This window comes from Equus caballus, chromosome 3 (genome assembly GCF_041296265.1).
Source record: "Equus caballus isolate H_3958 breed thoroughbred chromosome 3, TB-T2T, whole genome shotgun sequence".
NCBI classification, from domain to species: domain Eukaryota; kingdom Metazoa; phylum Chordata; class Mammalia; order Perissodactyla; family Equidae; genus Equus; species Equus caballus.
The window spans coordinates 77,517,627-77,530,333 of record NC_091686.1 but is presented as its reverse complement, the minus strand read 5'-3'; positions in this window follow the sequence as shown (position 1 = coordinate 77,530,333).

Sequence of the window (12,707 nt, the reverse complement as noted above, 5' to 3'; positions counted from 1 at the left end):
TCTTAATTCATGTATAATCACTGGTCTTTTTTTCTTTTCTTCTGACAGCAGGTATAGAATTCTTTTAATATGTGAGATCACGATGTAGTGTTCTTTGCCTTCAATATCCTCATGAAGGACAGGGAAACAGTATTCAACGGAAATGAAAATACACCAGTCTTTGATATAAGAAATTTTTAACTGCCACAAATGAATACTCCATGTGTTATATTTCTATATATGTAATTAGCCTCTATACTCTCTTATTATTTATAGCCTTTAGACCACTATTTCTCTAAACAAAACTACGGCTTCATGTGTTAGTTACTCTGTTTTACATAATTTCTGTTAGTTCTTATAAATTTTATCATATTTCTTTACTTTTAATAAAATTATTATTACATTTATTTTATGGTAGTTGAGAGTTTCAATACATCAGATATTGAAACTCATATTTTTCAGACCACTGCTCTTAATGGACTTATTATCTGATTGGGTTTTTTCTGTTTTGCACTTTAATATTTGCTCATTTATAATCAGAGAAGCACTTACATGTAAAAAAATAATCTTCCCATTCCAGCCATGCTAGGTGCATTGTTCTATAGGGAATAATTCTCTTTCATAATCACAAAAGTGCTTCCAATGGTAGTTTTGTACTATTTCTTTTGAAAGGGTCTTTTGAAACATAATATTTTCATGACCACATATAATTTCCTGGAGCCTTTTCATAAAAAGCTAACTGCTAGCTTTTATCTCACTTAATGCAGTTTTTCACATTTATATCACAGGTTTTAATTTCAGCAACTTTATTTTTAAATTTCAGGTAGTAGTAGAATTCTAAGTAACTTCCCAGCCATTGATCGGCTGTTCTAAGTAACACTTCATTCTCCGTCATGATCCCCTGTGTTACTTTCTTTCACAATTACTGCAGTTACAAATGCAAAAGGGGTCAAGGTGAGATCATTGCAATCACTTTGAGTATGAATGAATAGGGACCTCTGCAAGGTAGAGCCAACTCTTGGGATTTGGGTATGGCAACAAATACGGGGACCTGTTCATTTCAAGGATGCCCATGAGATGAGAGCCAGAATATGTCAAATATTGGAGATCAGTGTTTGGGAAGGTAAGACTAAAATAGACTTGGAAATATGTTCGAACTGAATTCTAGATCAAAGAAGCTGTCACAGTTATTATTTAACATGATCTGTAAAGTCCTGCCAATGTAATAAGATTGTACACAATAAGTGGTTAAAAAAAGGGAGAAAAAGCCATCATTTACTAATGATACAGCTATTATATTTGTTTGAAATTGCATCTCAGCTGACAGTCCTAAAAAACAATGGCTTATACAAAACAAAAATTTATTATTAGTATTTTTTCCACACAGTACTGTATGAGTTTCCTGATATCAGAAGAGAATGAGGCTCCTTTTAGTTTTCTCCATTTTCCTTAGGACATTATTGTTTTCAAGATAGCTACTGGACCGCAATTATCCTTATCCACCCTGGGCAAGAAGGATCAGGACAAAGATGATAAAGAAAAAAAAAATCATATCTAAGTGAGTCTGTCCTGCTATTTAATTATTCTTCCTGGAAAGTCCATCTAAGAATTTGTGCTTATACAGACTATGTCCCCTGATCATCTCTTCTCTCCCAGTGAGGCTGCGAGAGTTTTCAAAGCTGCACTGATGCATCAAATAAACTTAGGAATCTCTTAGTGAGGGAGATGGGGAGGCCCACTAGATAGAACAAAAGAAGTCTCTGCCACAATTAAACATTAGAAAACAAAAGAGAAGCAACTGCACAGTCTTAGAAATAATGAGAACACTTAATATTTGATTATATCTAAGACAGACACAAAATCCAAATGCATTTTTGTATGCCAGCTATCTCAGAAGTTGAAATGTGGAAACAATAACAAGCACTACTAAGAATCAACCATGAATACTTAGAAATGACTCTAAAAATAGATGTGTGGTATTTATTTGAAGTTCTTCACACAACTCTTTTGAGAAACATAAAGAAAGATTTTAATAATTGAAGACAGATTGGATAAAAAATAGGTTTTTAAAAAATCAATTATTCCCAAATTAATTTATTGGTTTAGTGTCAAGCCAATGAAATGTGAATGTTTTTTTCTCCTCCTCAACTTGATTCTCAAAATTATCGGGACAAATAATGAGGACAAAATATTAAGATGTTTTTAAATTGTGACAAGGATAGATTTGTCCTACCAGATATAAAAACATGTTACCATGATACAAAAACAAAATAATGCAATTATGACAATACCATAGTGCTGAGAAAAGATAAGAAGTCAGATCAATAGAAAAGAACAAGTTATCACAAAACAAAATATGTAAGTATGTTGTATTTATCATATACTGAGTATATAATAAAAACATCACTATGAACTACTAGGAATGATGTAAAATTTACAACCAATATTTGGGAAAGTGGTTTTAAAAACAAATAATCAAAGTAGAACATTGTCATCTTCAAAACACTGAAATTCCAGATGAATTAAAGTATTAAAAGTAAAATACATAAACAAACAAACAATAAGCCAATGAATTAAAAACTCTAGAAAATTGTGGTAAATAGTGAGTCTCAAATCAAAAAGAGCTTTTTGAGGGACTGGCCTGGTGGCATAGTGTTAACTTTGGCACGATCTGCTTCGGTGGCCCAGGTTCGCAGGTTCAGATCCCAGATGCGGACCTACACCACTCATCAAGCCATGCTGTGGTGGCGTCCCATATATAAAATAGAGAAAGATTGGCACAGATGTTAGCTCTGGGCTCACCTTCCTGGAGCAAAAATAGGAAGATTGGCAAGAGATTTTAGCTCAGGGCCAAACTTCCTCATGAAAAATGAGAGGCTTTTTGAGCCTTCCAGCTGAAAATTATATCACAAGGAAAAGACATAAATTTGCCAGATTAAAATTTTAAAACTTTTTGATGTTAAAATACCACAGAAAATACTTGAACATTCAGCAACATATTCAAAATAAATGTGGCAAAGAAAGAGGGCATAGAGACATGACTGAAGACAGTGACAGGGCAATGGAGTACAAGTTACAGAAATCATTAACTGGGAAGTATTTTATTTTGATGATAGTATAGTATAAGCACTAGGATTTGCAGAAAAACCTAAATTCCAATTTATATAGGACTTATAATTGGTAGATTTTTACACTATATTCATAGGTTTTCTCAAGATGGGCACATCTATTCCACGTGCATAATTTCATCATCATGGATTATATTAAATCATGACTTAAATAATAAGTTCTGATAGTTCAATGCAGTAGTCTCCGTCCTGAAGTGCCCATAAAACACAAGGTATAGAAACTTGTTCATCTACTCTATAACCTCTCAAGTTTTGTTACTTTCTTCCCAATAGTGTATTTCAGCTTAATGTACTTTCCTGCTTTGCAACTATCCAAGAGATTTCTACAGTTCTCATGTTTCTATTTGTTCTTAAAGTACCTGTGTGAATATATTTTATTTCAACAACTATAAAATGTCTTCTAGCTGCTTAAAAACCATTACATTTTGGAAAAGAAAACCTCCTTTAAGTCAAATTGAACATGCATGAATCTTTAAAAGGTCTGACCTTACTTAAACAAATGTTACCTTAACAGAGCAATTGATCTCAAGGAGGATCAAGTATAATAAAAATCACCAACTCCAAAAGAGAAGTCTTGTCTTTGGAAATTAACATAAAATGATTTCCTTGAATTCTCATAATATGTATGCTCTTAGAAAAGTGAAATGCCTTTACCACAGAGAAGATACAGAAATGCATATGATTAGGTAATAATTAGTTTCTTACTCTTTAACTTCATTATTATTACTCATGGAATAAATAGACCTTACATGCCAGTGGCAAAAATTTTGATTTGCCTTATTATCTTCCTTGTTGGAAGTACAGCTGAGCCATGTCCACACAATTTAAATGAAAATTAAAAGTTCATTTCGATCTGTGTAGATATTTGTAATTAATCGAATGCTTACAATTAAGAAAACAGATCTTCACTTAACTGAGTGTTCACATATTACACAAAATTTAAACAGCAATTAAATGGTTAAACCTGCATTTTCTTCTTCCATATTTCTAGCTTAAACAAAGTTTTACACAAATATTTCAAACAATAGATATTTTAATAGGTATTAAAATTTTTTTGTCCTTTTAAAAATACAGCTTGTTCATAATAAAATGTTTTCCTTTTTCTTTAAGGGAGGATAGTGGTGTATATAATTACTCACTGTGATAATGCGTAGAGTATCAGAGCTATATAATAATGAATTTGAAATGATAAAATAAAAACCCTTCCTGAGTTTCTGTAGCGTGAAGACTAAGGGGGAAGGCAATTTTAAGGATCTTCCAAGAGAAATATCATGATGCTGCTGTTTCTGTCCAATATGGATATGTTTTCTGTTTTCTGCTTGGCCCTTGTATCAGTTTGCTAGGGCTGCCATAGCAAAGTACCACAGACTGCATGACGTAGACAATGGAAATTTATTGTCTTGCAGTTTTGGAGGGTAGAAGTCCGAGATCAAAGTGTCAGCAGATTTGATTTATTCTGAGGCCTCTCTCCTTGGCTTGCAGATGGCCGTCTTCTCCCTGTGTCTTCACATGGTTTTTCCCTTGTGCCTGTCTGTGTCCTAACTTCCTCTTCTTATAAAGACACCAGTTATAATGGATTGGGGCCCACCCCAATGACCTCATTGAACTTTAATTACCTTTTTAAAACCTCTATTTCCAAATACAGTCATATTCTGAGGAGCTAGGGGTTAAATCCTCAACATATGAATTTTTAGGGAACACAATTCAGCCTCTAACAGACCTCAAGCAAGAAATGAATCTTTTTGCCAAAGGATTTTAAACATCTCTATCATCATCACAGTAGGCAAAACTGTAATGATAATGAGAATGCTGACTAGGGAAGAAAGACTATGCCTTGCAGTCAACAGAATCAGAAAGCTTAGGTTAAAGAGTGCAACAGTACCTAGTCATTCTTTTCAATTAAGGAAGCTGGCAGTCACCATTTTGGGTAACATATTGGAAGGAAAGAAATGGATATGACTAGTTCTACCAACTTTAACTGTGAGTGCTCTTATATTTAGTTATTTGTCTAGGTACCAGCATTCCTGAATTGTCCCGGAAGACCAAGAATAGAATGTCAAGTGGCAAGTGCTCTGGCATTCCAAAGTGAGGTGCTAGACGCTTATACTAGACACACAAATGAACAGGCCAAAACTCAATTTTGCCATCCTTGGTTCAATATCTACCTCAGCCTCAAAGGTTGTGCTTGGGTATTAGAGGGAAGATGTCTTAGTAGGGGCTTGTTCTTGTTTAAAAAGGGTAGGGGAGACTGTGCTTTATCTCGCTTCAAGTCAAGTGTAAGCGTTTTGATTTATGGTGCCTGCAGTTTGGGAGCATAGTGGACTGGTATCAGACGCATATCTGAACACCTTCTCCACTCACATTCTCATCTCAAAAAACTTTCGAGGCAAGAGGCTGGCCGAAATGGCGTTTGGCAGCAAGAGTACTACATTGGAAAAGTGACGGGACTCTCATTCCCAGTGGCACTACCCAAAAGCATAAGACATCTCTAGTAATGAGAGAGAATCCAGAGAACCATAACACTACTCCGTGAAAGAAAGATAGCTTTAAATACTTCCCTGGTCCGGAATGTACCATGACCCTCATGATAGTACTAGTCATATAAGACCTTCCTATTAGCATCATGTCCAAGTCAGAGAAGGAAAGAAACATACTCAAAATGTAATTCAGAGGTTCTGACTATTACATATAATGGATATTTCAATTGTATAAATGAGATTAAGCTCATAACTAAAAGTGAACAGAGAGCTTTTATTTCCGGAGAGTCAGGAGATAAATTTTCAGGCCTGCCCAAGATTTCACTCAGGAACAAGAAAGAACAGATCTACAGGATGAATTTGAATGAGCACTTAGGAGGGAAGAATAATACTGGTTTCTGAATTACATGTCAGTCCCATTTGTTTAATTAATACTTAAATAAAATTAAATGCTGCTCAATCTCTGGAATCATTGTAATAGTCTCCCTTCTTGCCTGATTGTCCAAGAAACCTGAAGGGCTAACATATTTCGAAAAGGTAGTAAGTCAGTCCACCTTCCATATTTTGGATTTACCTTGTCATGTTTCTCTGAGTTCTGTTACATTTTTGTCACGACTTCCAAATGTTGCCATGGTTGAGCCTTCATCATCTGCAAGGTAAGAAGTCTGGTTAGGCTCTGGTTCCCCAGAGAAGCCAGCATAATCCTTTGAAGGTGAAGGATTGCACCCTATTTATACTAGGTTCCCCTAAAGAACTCTTCAGTTATATTGTAACCTGTGGTCTTCTGCAGTTTTTATCAATCTACATAGATGTCATCTTCATACGCTCTGCCACCTTTTATTTATTATACTAGAGAGTCCCCTAAGATGCCCATTTTGCTGCCATTCATCCCAGGAGATCAGACAGGTTTCACTTGGCTACCATTCAAGAATTGCAGCCAGTACCCCTCATTCCTTCCGGCAGAGACCCAGTCATGTCAGCCCTGCTCTACCGTTCCCATCCCCACCCACTGCTGGTACATATTCATGGAGAAATTTGCAGAAGAAATGGCACATTCTCTCACTTCTCAACAAGTCACTCTACTATGTCAACTTTTTACGAACTGGCATGTGATTTCTGCCCTTTCAACAAAAAGGTTTGCAAATAGTACTAAGGTTTCTAAAAAAATAAATACACATCCTATTGCAAACATTCTGGGACAAACTATAATCTGTTTGAAACTATAACTTGCCTTGAAACTTTCATAGAGAAATTCATACTAGCTCACGCTAGAGAGAATGATCTTAACACCACTGGGTTAAGGATCACCAAATTTCCTTACTGAGAAACTGAAAATGGATTTGAAAATTTTCTAAATATCACCCCCCCATAAGCATGCTATTTTAAACTGTAGGTTTTTCTCATTATATGGTCATAATCCATTCAGTTTCTGTAAATCTTTTTATCATCTTCATAAAGTGATAAATTAAAAAGTCCTTGATTTAGGTCAAATTTTTCTATTAGACACAAGCTTGTCTACCTAAAGTGGGCAAGACCAGCTAAACAATATGTGTTACAGAATAATGTCTTCAAGAGGCTTCATTTCACCTAGTGTCAATATAATAGATGAATACATTCCAAGGTTATAATTGTATATTTTAAAGCTAGAGAACTTAATTATTACTGGCAGTGAGTTTTTCCGCTGAAGCTAGTATATTTGTAAAAATATTAAAAATGCTAGGGAAGGTAGACAGCTGTCTAGATTTGCATCTCATTTTGTGAATATTAAATACTTTGGAAGGATGAGATGAATCTGCACAAAGGCCTAATTGATCTTTATTGAGCACATGAAAGTTCTCACCATTGATAGAATTGATTTGAGGAGTTAAGACCGGTACAAGTACACAAACTACTCTGGTAAGTAATATTCTTTAAGAAACAATTAGTTCCTTTCCAGTCCCTTTGATATTTGCTATATTATAAACTCAACATGAGAACTATGAGTAAAGAAAGCAGGAACTAATTAAGTAGAAATAAGTGTAAATGATTTATAAAGTAACTCGAGGTTGGAGTACCTGAACTGCATCTTGAATACTATGTTTACAATAGGATTTTCTTTATTTGTTAGCGTTTTCATAGCTTTAAAGGAAGCAGAGCCAGTACTGATGGCCTAGAGATTAAAGTTCAGCGAGCTCTGTTTTGGTGGCCTGGGTTTAGTTTCTGGGTGTGGAACCACTCCACTCATCTGTCAGAAGCCATGCTGTGGCGGTGGCTCACTTAGAAGAAGCAGAACTTACAACTATACACAACTATGTACTGGGGCAAGGGGTTGAGGAGGGAAGGAAATAAAAAAAGGAGGAAGATTGGCAACAGATGTTAGCTTAGGGCAAATCTTCCCCAGCAAATAAAAAAGGGAAACAAATTGCTAAGTTTTAGAAAGAGATAAACCTAGGAAAAAATTGTTTAGTGTTCTGTTCTCCATAGTGTCAGATATTTTCTAGAAACAAAGTGACAACAAAAACAATAAAATGCATTTACCAAACCTCAACATTCCTTACATTACAGAGAAAATGATAAACAGGTAAAGTAGAAACATCTTAGAAGACAATATCTGAAAAAGGAAGTAGGCAAACAAGCAGTATTCTTGAAATACTGCGTGCCACTGTCACATTTTTTTCTTTATTGAAAAATTTTTGTGCCCTGAGAACCTCTTACAAAATTCATCACATTATTTTTGCAATGGCAGCAGGAGAACAGCAATCGTGTGATCACGTTTTGACAGACTTCACACAAATAGTATTAACACAAGACCCTTGGTCTAAGGCAGCCGACTATGATGTACCAGACAACACTAATCAATCAGAATTTGGGTTGCCTTTATTCTGACAAGGCTTCCTAATATAAGCCATCAAAAGTAGTTTAAAACTTGATAGGCTTGCTGCCCTGTTTTTAATAGAACAGGTACATACCTCAGCTGCCGTCTTTTCCTTTATTGGAAAACTGACAAAGATTTACAAAATGCATCTGCCTTAAATATTTGAGGCCGACTACAAAACATCAAGATGGGTGGTAATAAATGCAGCAGTGATGATGTGCTGTGAAAGAAATATGCATAAAACTGTCAAAAGGCAAAAAAAAGTTGAGGAGTGGGACTGAAGTTAGAACAATAATTTTGTTAAGCAGGAAAGAAATTTAGTGGAAAGAAGTCTGGATTTGGTGGTCAGGAGTCCTGACTTCCAGTCCTGCCCTTCGGAGCTAATACCTGGGTGACATGGGCAGGTGGCTAAGTCTCTCCAGGCTTCACTTGACACACTTAGAAAATAAGAAGCTGACTGGAGGATTTCCAAGGTTCCTTCCAAAGCCAAAATCTGATGACGTTTTAGTGGTTTACAATTGTTAGAAAGAAGACGAGAAAATTCAAATTCTTGCTTAACAATCTTTAGATGATAAAAATTATTTTCCTTTTTAACCTGTAAGAAATTGAACTTGAAATATAAATGATGACAGCTCTATGTATGTATGTATATACACTTTGTGTATATACATATTTTTTACTGCTACATTTTACATTATTTTGCATATAATGAAAACAATTGATTGACTCAGCAGTTCCAGAACTGTTAATGTGCGTTAATCAAGAAGTAAATGAGGTCAGAAGTCAAATTTTTCATTTCCTCTCAAACATATATTGCACGTATCACAGAAATTCCCAAGGACACAGGTAACACAGGCTAGTTTCAACACGTAGAGCACTCAAGCAAGAAGGTTGAGTACTGAAGATCCACATGGGTCAGACCAGGATCAGTGCTCCAGGAAGCTGGAATCCACCCAGACCATCACTCACTGTGCCTTCTTATACACACACACACACATATATATATGCATGTATATATTTGCAGCTTATTTTCCCAACACCTGGCTTGATATTTGTTTGTCATGATCAACTTTACAAATAAAGTATTCAACATCATCAAAATTACCATCAGACATTTATCAAGTACTCACATAGCCATGAAGCAAATGAGTATGGAGTTCATAAATTCTTTCCTTACACTTAGCAGCTCTTAAACAAGGCTTTTTAAATATTTATTGAGTTTCTTCCACGTATAAGGAAGCGTTCCTTATAGATTTTAATAATAATACAGTAGTAAACAAGATGAAGATATTTGTCCTAACTGACCTTCCATTGTAGTAGAGGATGATGAAGAACAGATTAGTAAATTAGTTAGCAGGTAAAGGAATAAGACCTTTTCACATGACAGTAAGTTTTATGAAGAAAATAAAATAATCTAGATATATGAAGATGGGGGAGGTTAATTATTTCTATTGGTTTCTAATTTCTTTTCTTGTAGGGAAATTGACTTCTTTACTATGTGGTTAACAGCCATGAGTTAAAAAAAAAAAGTTCAACGCTGGATAAACAGATACCTCTCCTACATCCAACACACAGACCAGTTTAACCCAATGGATGAAACTTCTGTGCTGTTCCTCCCTGTCCTAGACTATTTTCCATTTTTATTTAAAGCTAGAAGTTAAGATATCAAAATGGATCTCCAGGGCAAATTCTGGAGATAAAATTTAATATTTTAATCAGTGTGCTAGATGATGAAATATTTAACATACATGTAGAAGGCTGACTAATATTCAGCGGATGTGTTTTTTTAGTTTTTTTTAATTTTTCCTTCTTCTCCCCAAAGCCCCTCAGTATATAGATTGTATATTTTAGTTGTGGGTCCTTCTAGTTGTGGCCTGTGGGACACCACCTCAGCAGGGCTTGATGAGTGGTGCTAGGTCCATGCACAGGATCTGAAACCGGAAAACCCTGGCCACCAGAGCAGAGTGCAGGAAACCAACCATTCAGCCACGGGCCGGTCCCCTGTGTGTTTTTTTTAAAATTTGCTTTCTATAAAGACTTGTGGTACTGAGATGGGAGGAGGTAAGTCTATCACTTTATTTTTTATTATTTTGGTTTTCTTTATTAGGTCCTTCTTCATTTGGAGACATATTATGTGATTTAAAGAGAGAGAGCGCCCACGCACACATGAGAGGGGTTGATTGCAGGTGACATTATTGAAGTATTAGAAAATATAATACAATTACATGGAGAGGGAAGACTACTGGATAAGCGCTGGTTGTAGTCTCCTGAAGAGTCCACTAAAGAGTCCTTATTTTTCTCTGTGACAATTGCTGAGACAAAGAGCACCCTAGGCAGGTCATCATTCCCTATTTCATTGCGCGAGTAGGAATGAGCTTTTCCAGGCTATGGGTCCTTGTGAGCTCCACACGTGCTATGCTGGAACTTGGAAATCTCTAGCTGCACATGGGAAAGAGTGGGCTCAACCCTGTGGGTCTGTGCAGTTACCGTTTACTCAGAGCTAAGTCTAAACAGGTGCAACTCACAACTCTGGGCTGGGTACACTGTTGAGTGTACCTTTGGGCTTCAAGGGGAATTAGCAACTTCTACAATGGCATAGGGGAAAGTAATTATTAGTGGTCGGAACCTGAAGTTGAACTCCAGTTCCAAACAGTTATAATACTACTGCTACCAAAAATGATAACCATGATAACAATAGCTAATATTAATTGTGTTTTAGGCAAATGCAAAATGTTTTACATGTTATTTCAATTAATATTTGTAAAAACCCATGGAGGCAAGTATTATTATTAGCACAGAGAGATTAAATAAATTGTTCAAGTGGAGGTTTGTCATTTAAACATAATTATTTTTACTTAAATTCTCTTGTTCTTAGCCACTATGTGTGACAATGGGCATGTTATTTAGTTTTCCTCAGAGTCATAGATTCAGCTTCTTCACATAAAATAGGAATAATATTTCCCTCTCCTCATATATATATTTATAATATATATATTCATGCAGACATATCTATCTCTAGCTCCGTCTTTGTCTCCTGTGTCTCTCTGTCTACTTCTTTTTCTCTATCTCTATCCATATCTCTACCTCTATATAATTATTTACCACAAACCCTGACCAATGGTAGGTTTTTAATAAACAGTAGCTTTTCTTTCCTTTACTTGTGCAACTGGTTTACTCTAACTTTTAGCTGTAACCAGAGAAGAAAGCAAGAAGTCAGAATGCATCAGTGACAGATAATTCTGGTTTAGATTTGGACTGACAAATTCAATTAATTTACTTAAGACAATGTCAGGTCTAATCTTTTCTGATTCCTCACACAAGGGCTAGAATATTAAAATGCTGTTACCAACCATTTATGAGTCCCTACATATTCATAAATTTTTATTCATACTGATAACAATGCAAAATAGTTGTTACCACCTCCTTTTTATAGATAAGGAGACTGAAGGTTAAAGGGGTTGAACGATTTGTTCTAAGTCATGCAGATAGTGACAGTAAGGGTGTTTGTCTAACTACAAAGTGAGTGATATTTTTTGTAAATCAGATGACCTCCATGGCAGACAGACCCTATGGTAGGTTAGGATAATAGTTCCTATTCCCTGATGTTCACGTCCCTTGATTGTAGGTGGGCCCTGTGACTTGCTACTAGCCAATAAAATATGGCAAAGATGAAAGGATTTTGCAGATGCCATTAAGGTCCTAAATCAGGTGATTTTGCCATTAATCAAAGGACAGATTATCTTGGGAGGGCCTGACTTAATCATCCCTAAAAATAGAGACTGGGCCCTCCCTGAGGTGAAAAGCATGCTTGTGGACTTGACGGAGTAAGCAGCCATGTTAGAGAAGCCTACACAGCCAGGAACTGTGGGCAGTCTCTTGGACTTGAGAACAGCCCCTAACCAACAGTCAGAAAAAAGCTAGACCTGCAGTCATACAGCTTCAAGGAAATGAATTCTGTCAACAACTGAAATTAGCTTACAAATGGATCCTTCCACAGTCAAGCCTTTAGATGAGAACACATCCTGGCTGACACTGACTGTAGCTGTGTGAGACGCTGAGTAGAGAACTCATCTAAGTTGTGCCCAGATTTCTGTTTCACAGAAATTGTGAAATAATAATCTATGTTGCTTTAAGTTGCTAAGTTTGTAGTAATTTGTTATACAGCAAAAGAAAACTAAGGCAATCTCAAAAATATTCATTCAACAAATATTTGTGGAATATTTTCTGCATGATACATTTTAAAAATGTATCACTATTTATTACTGTGAT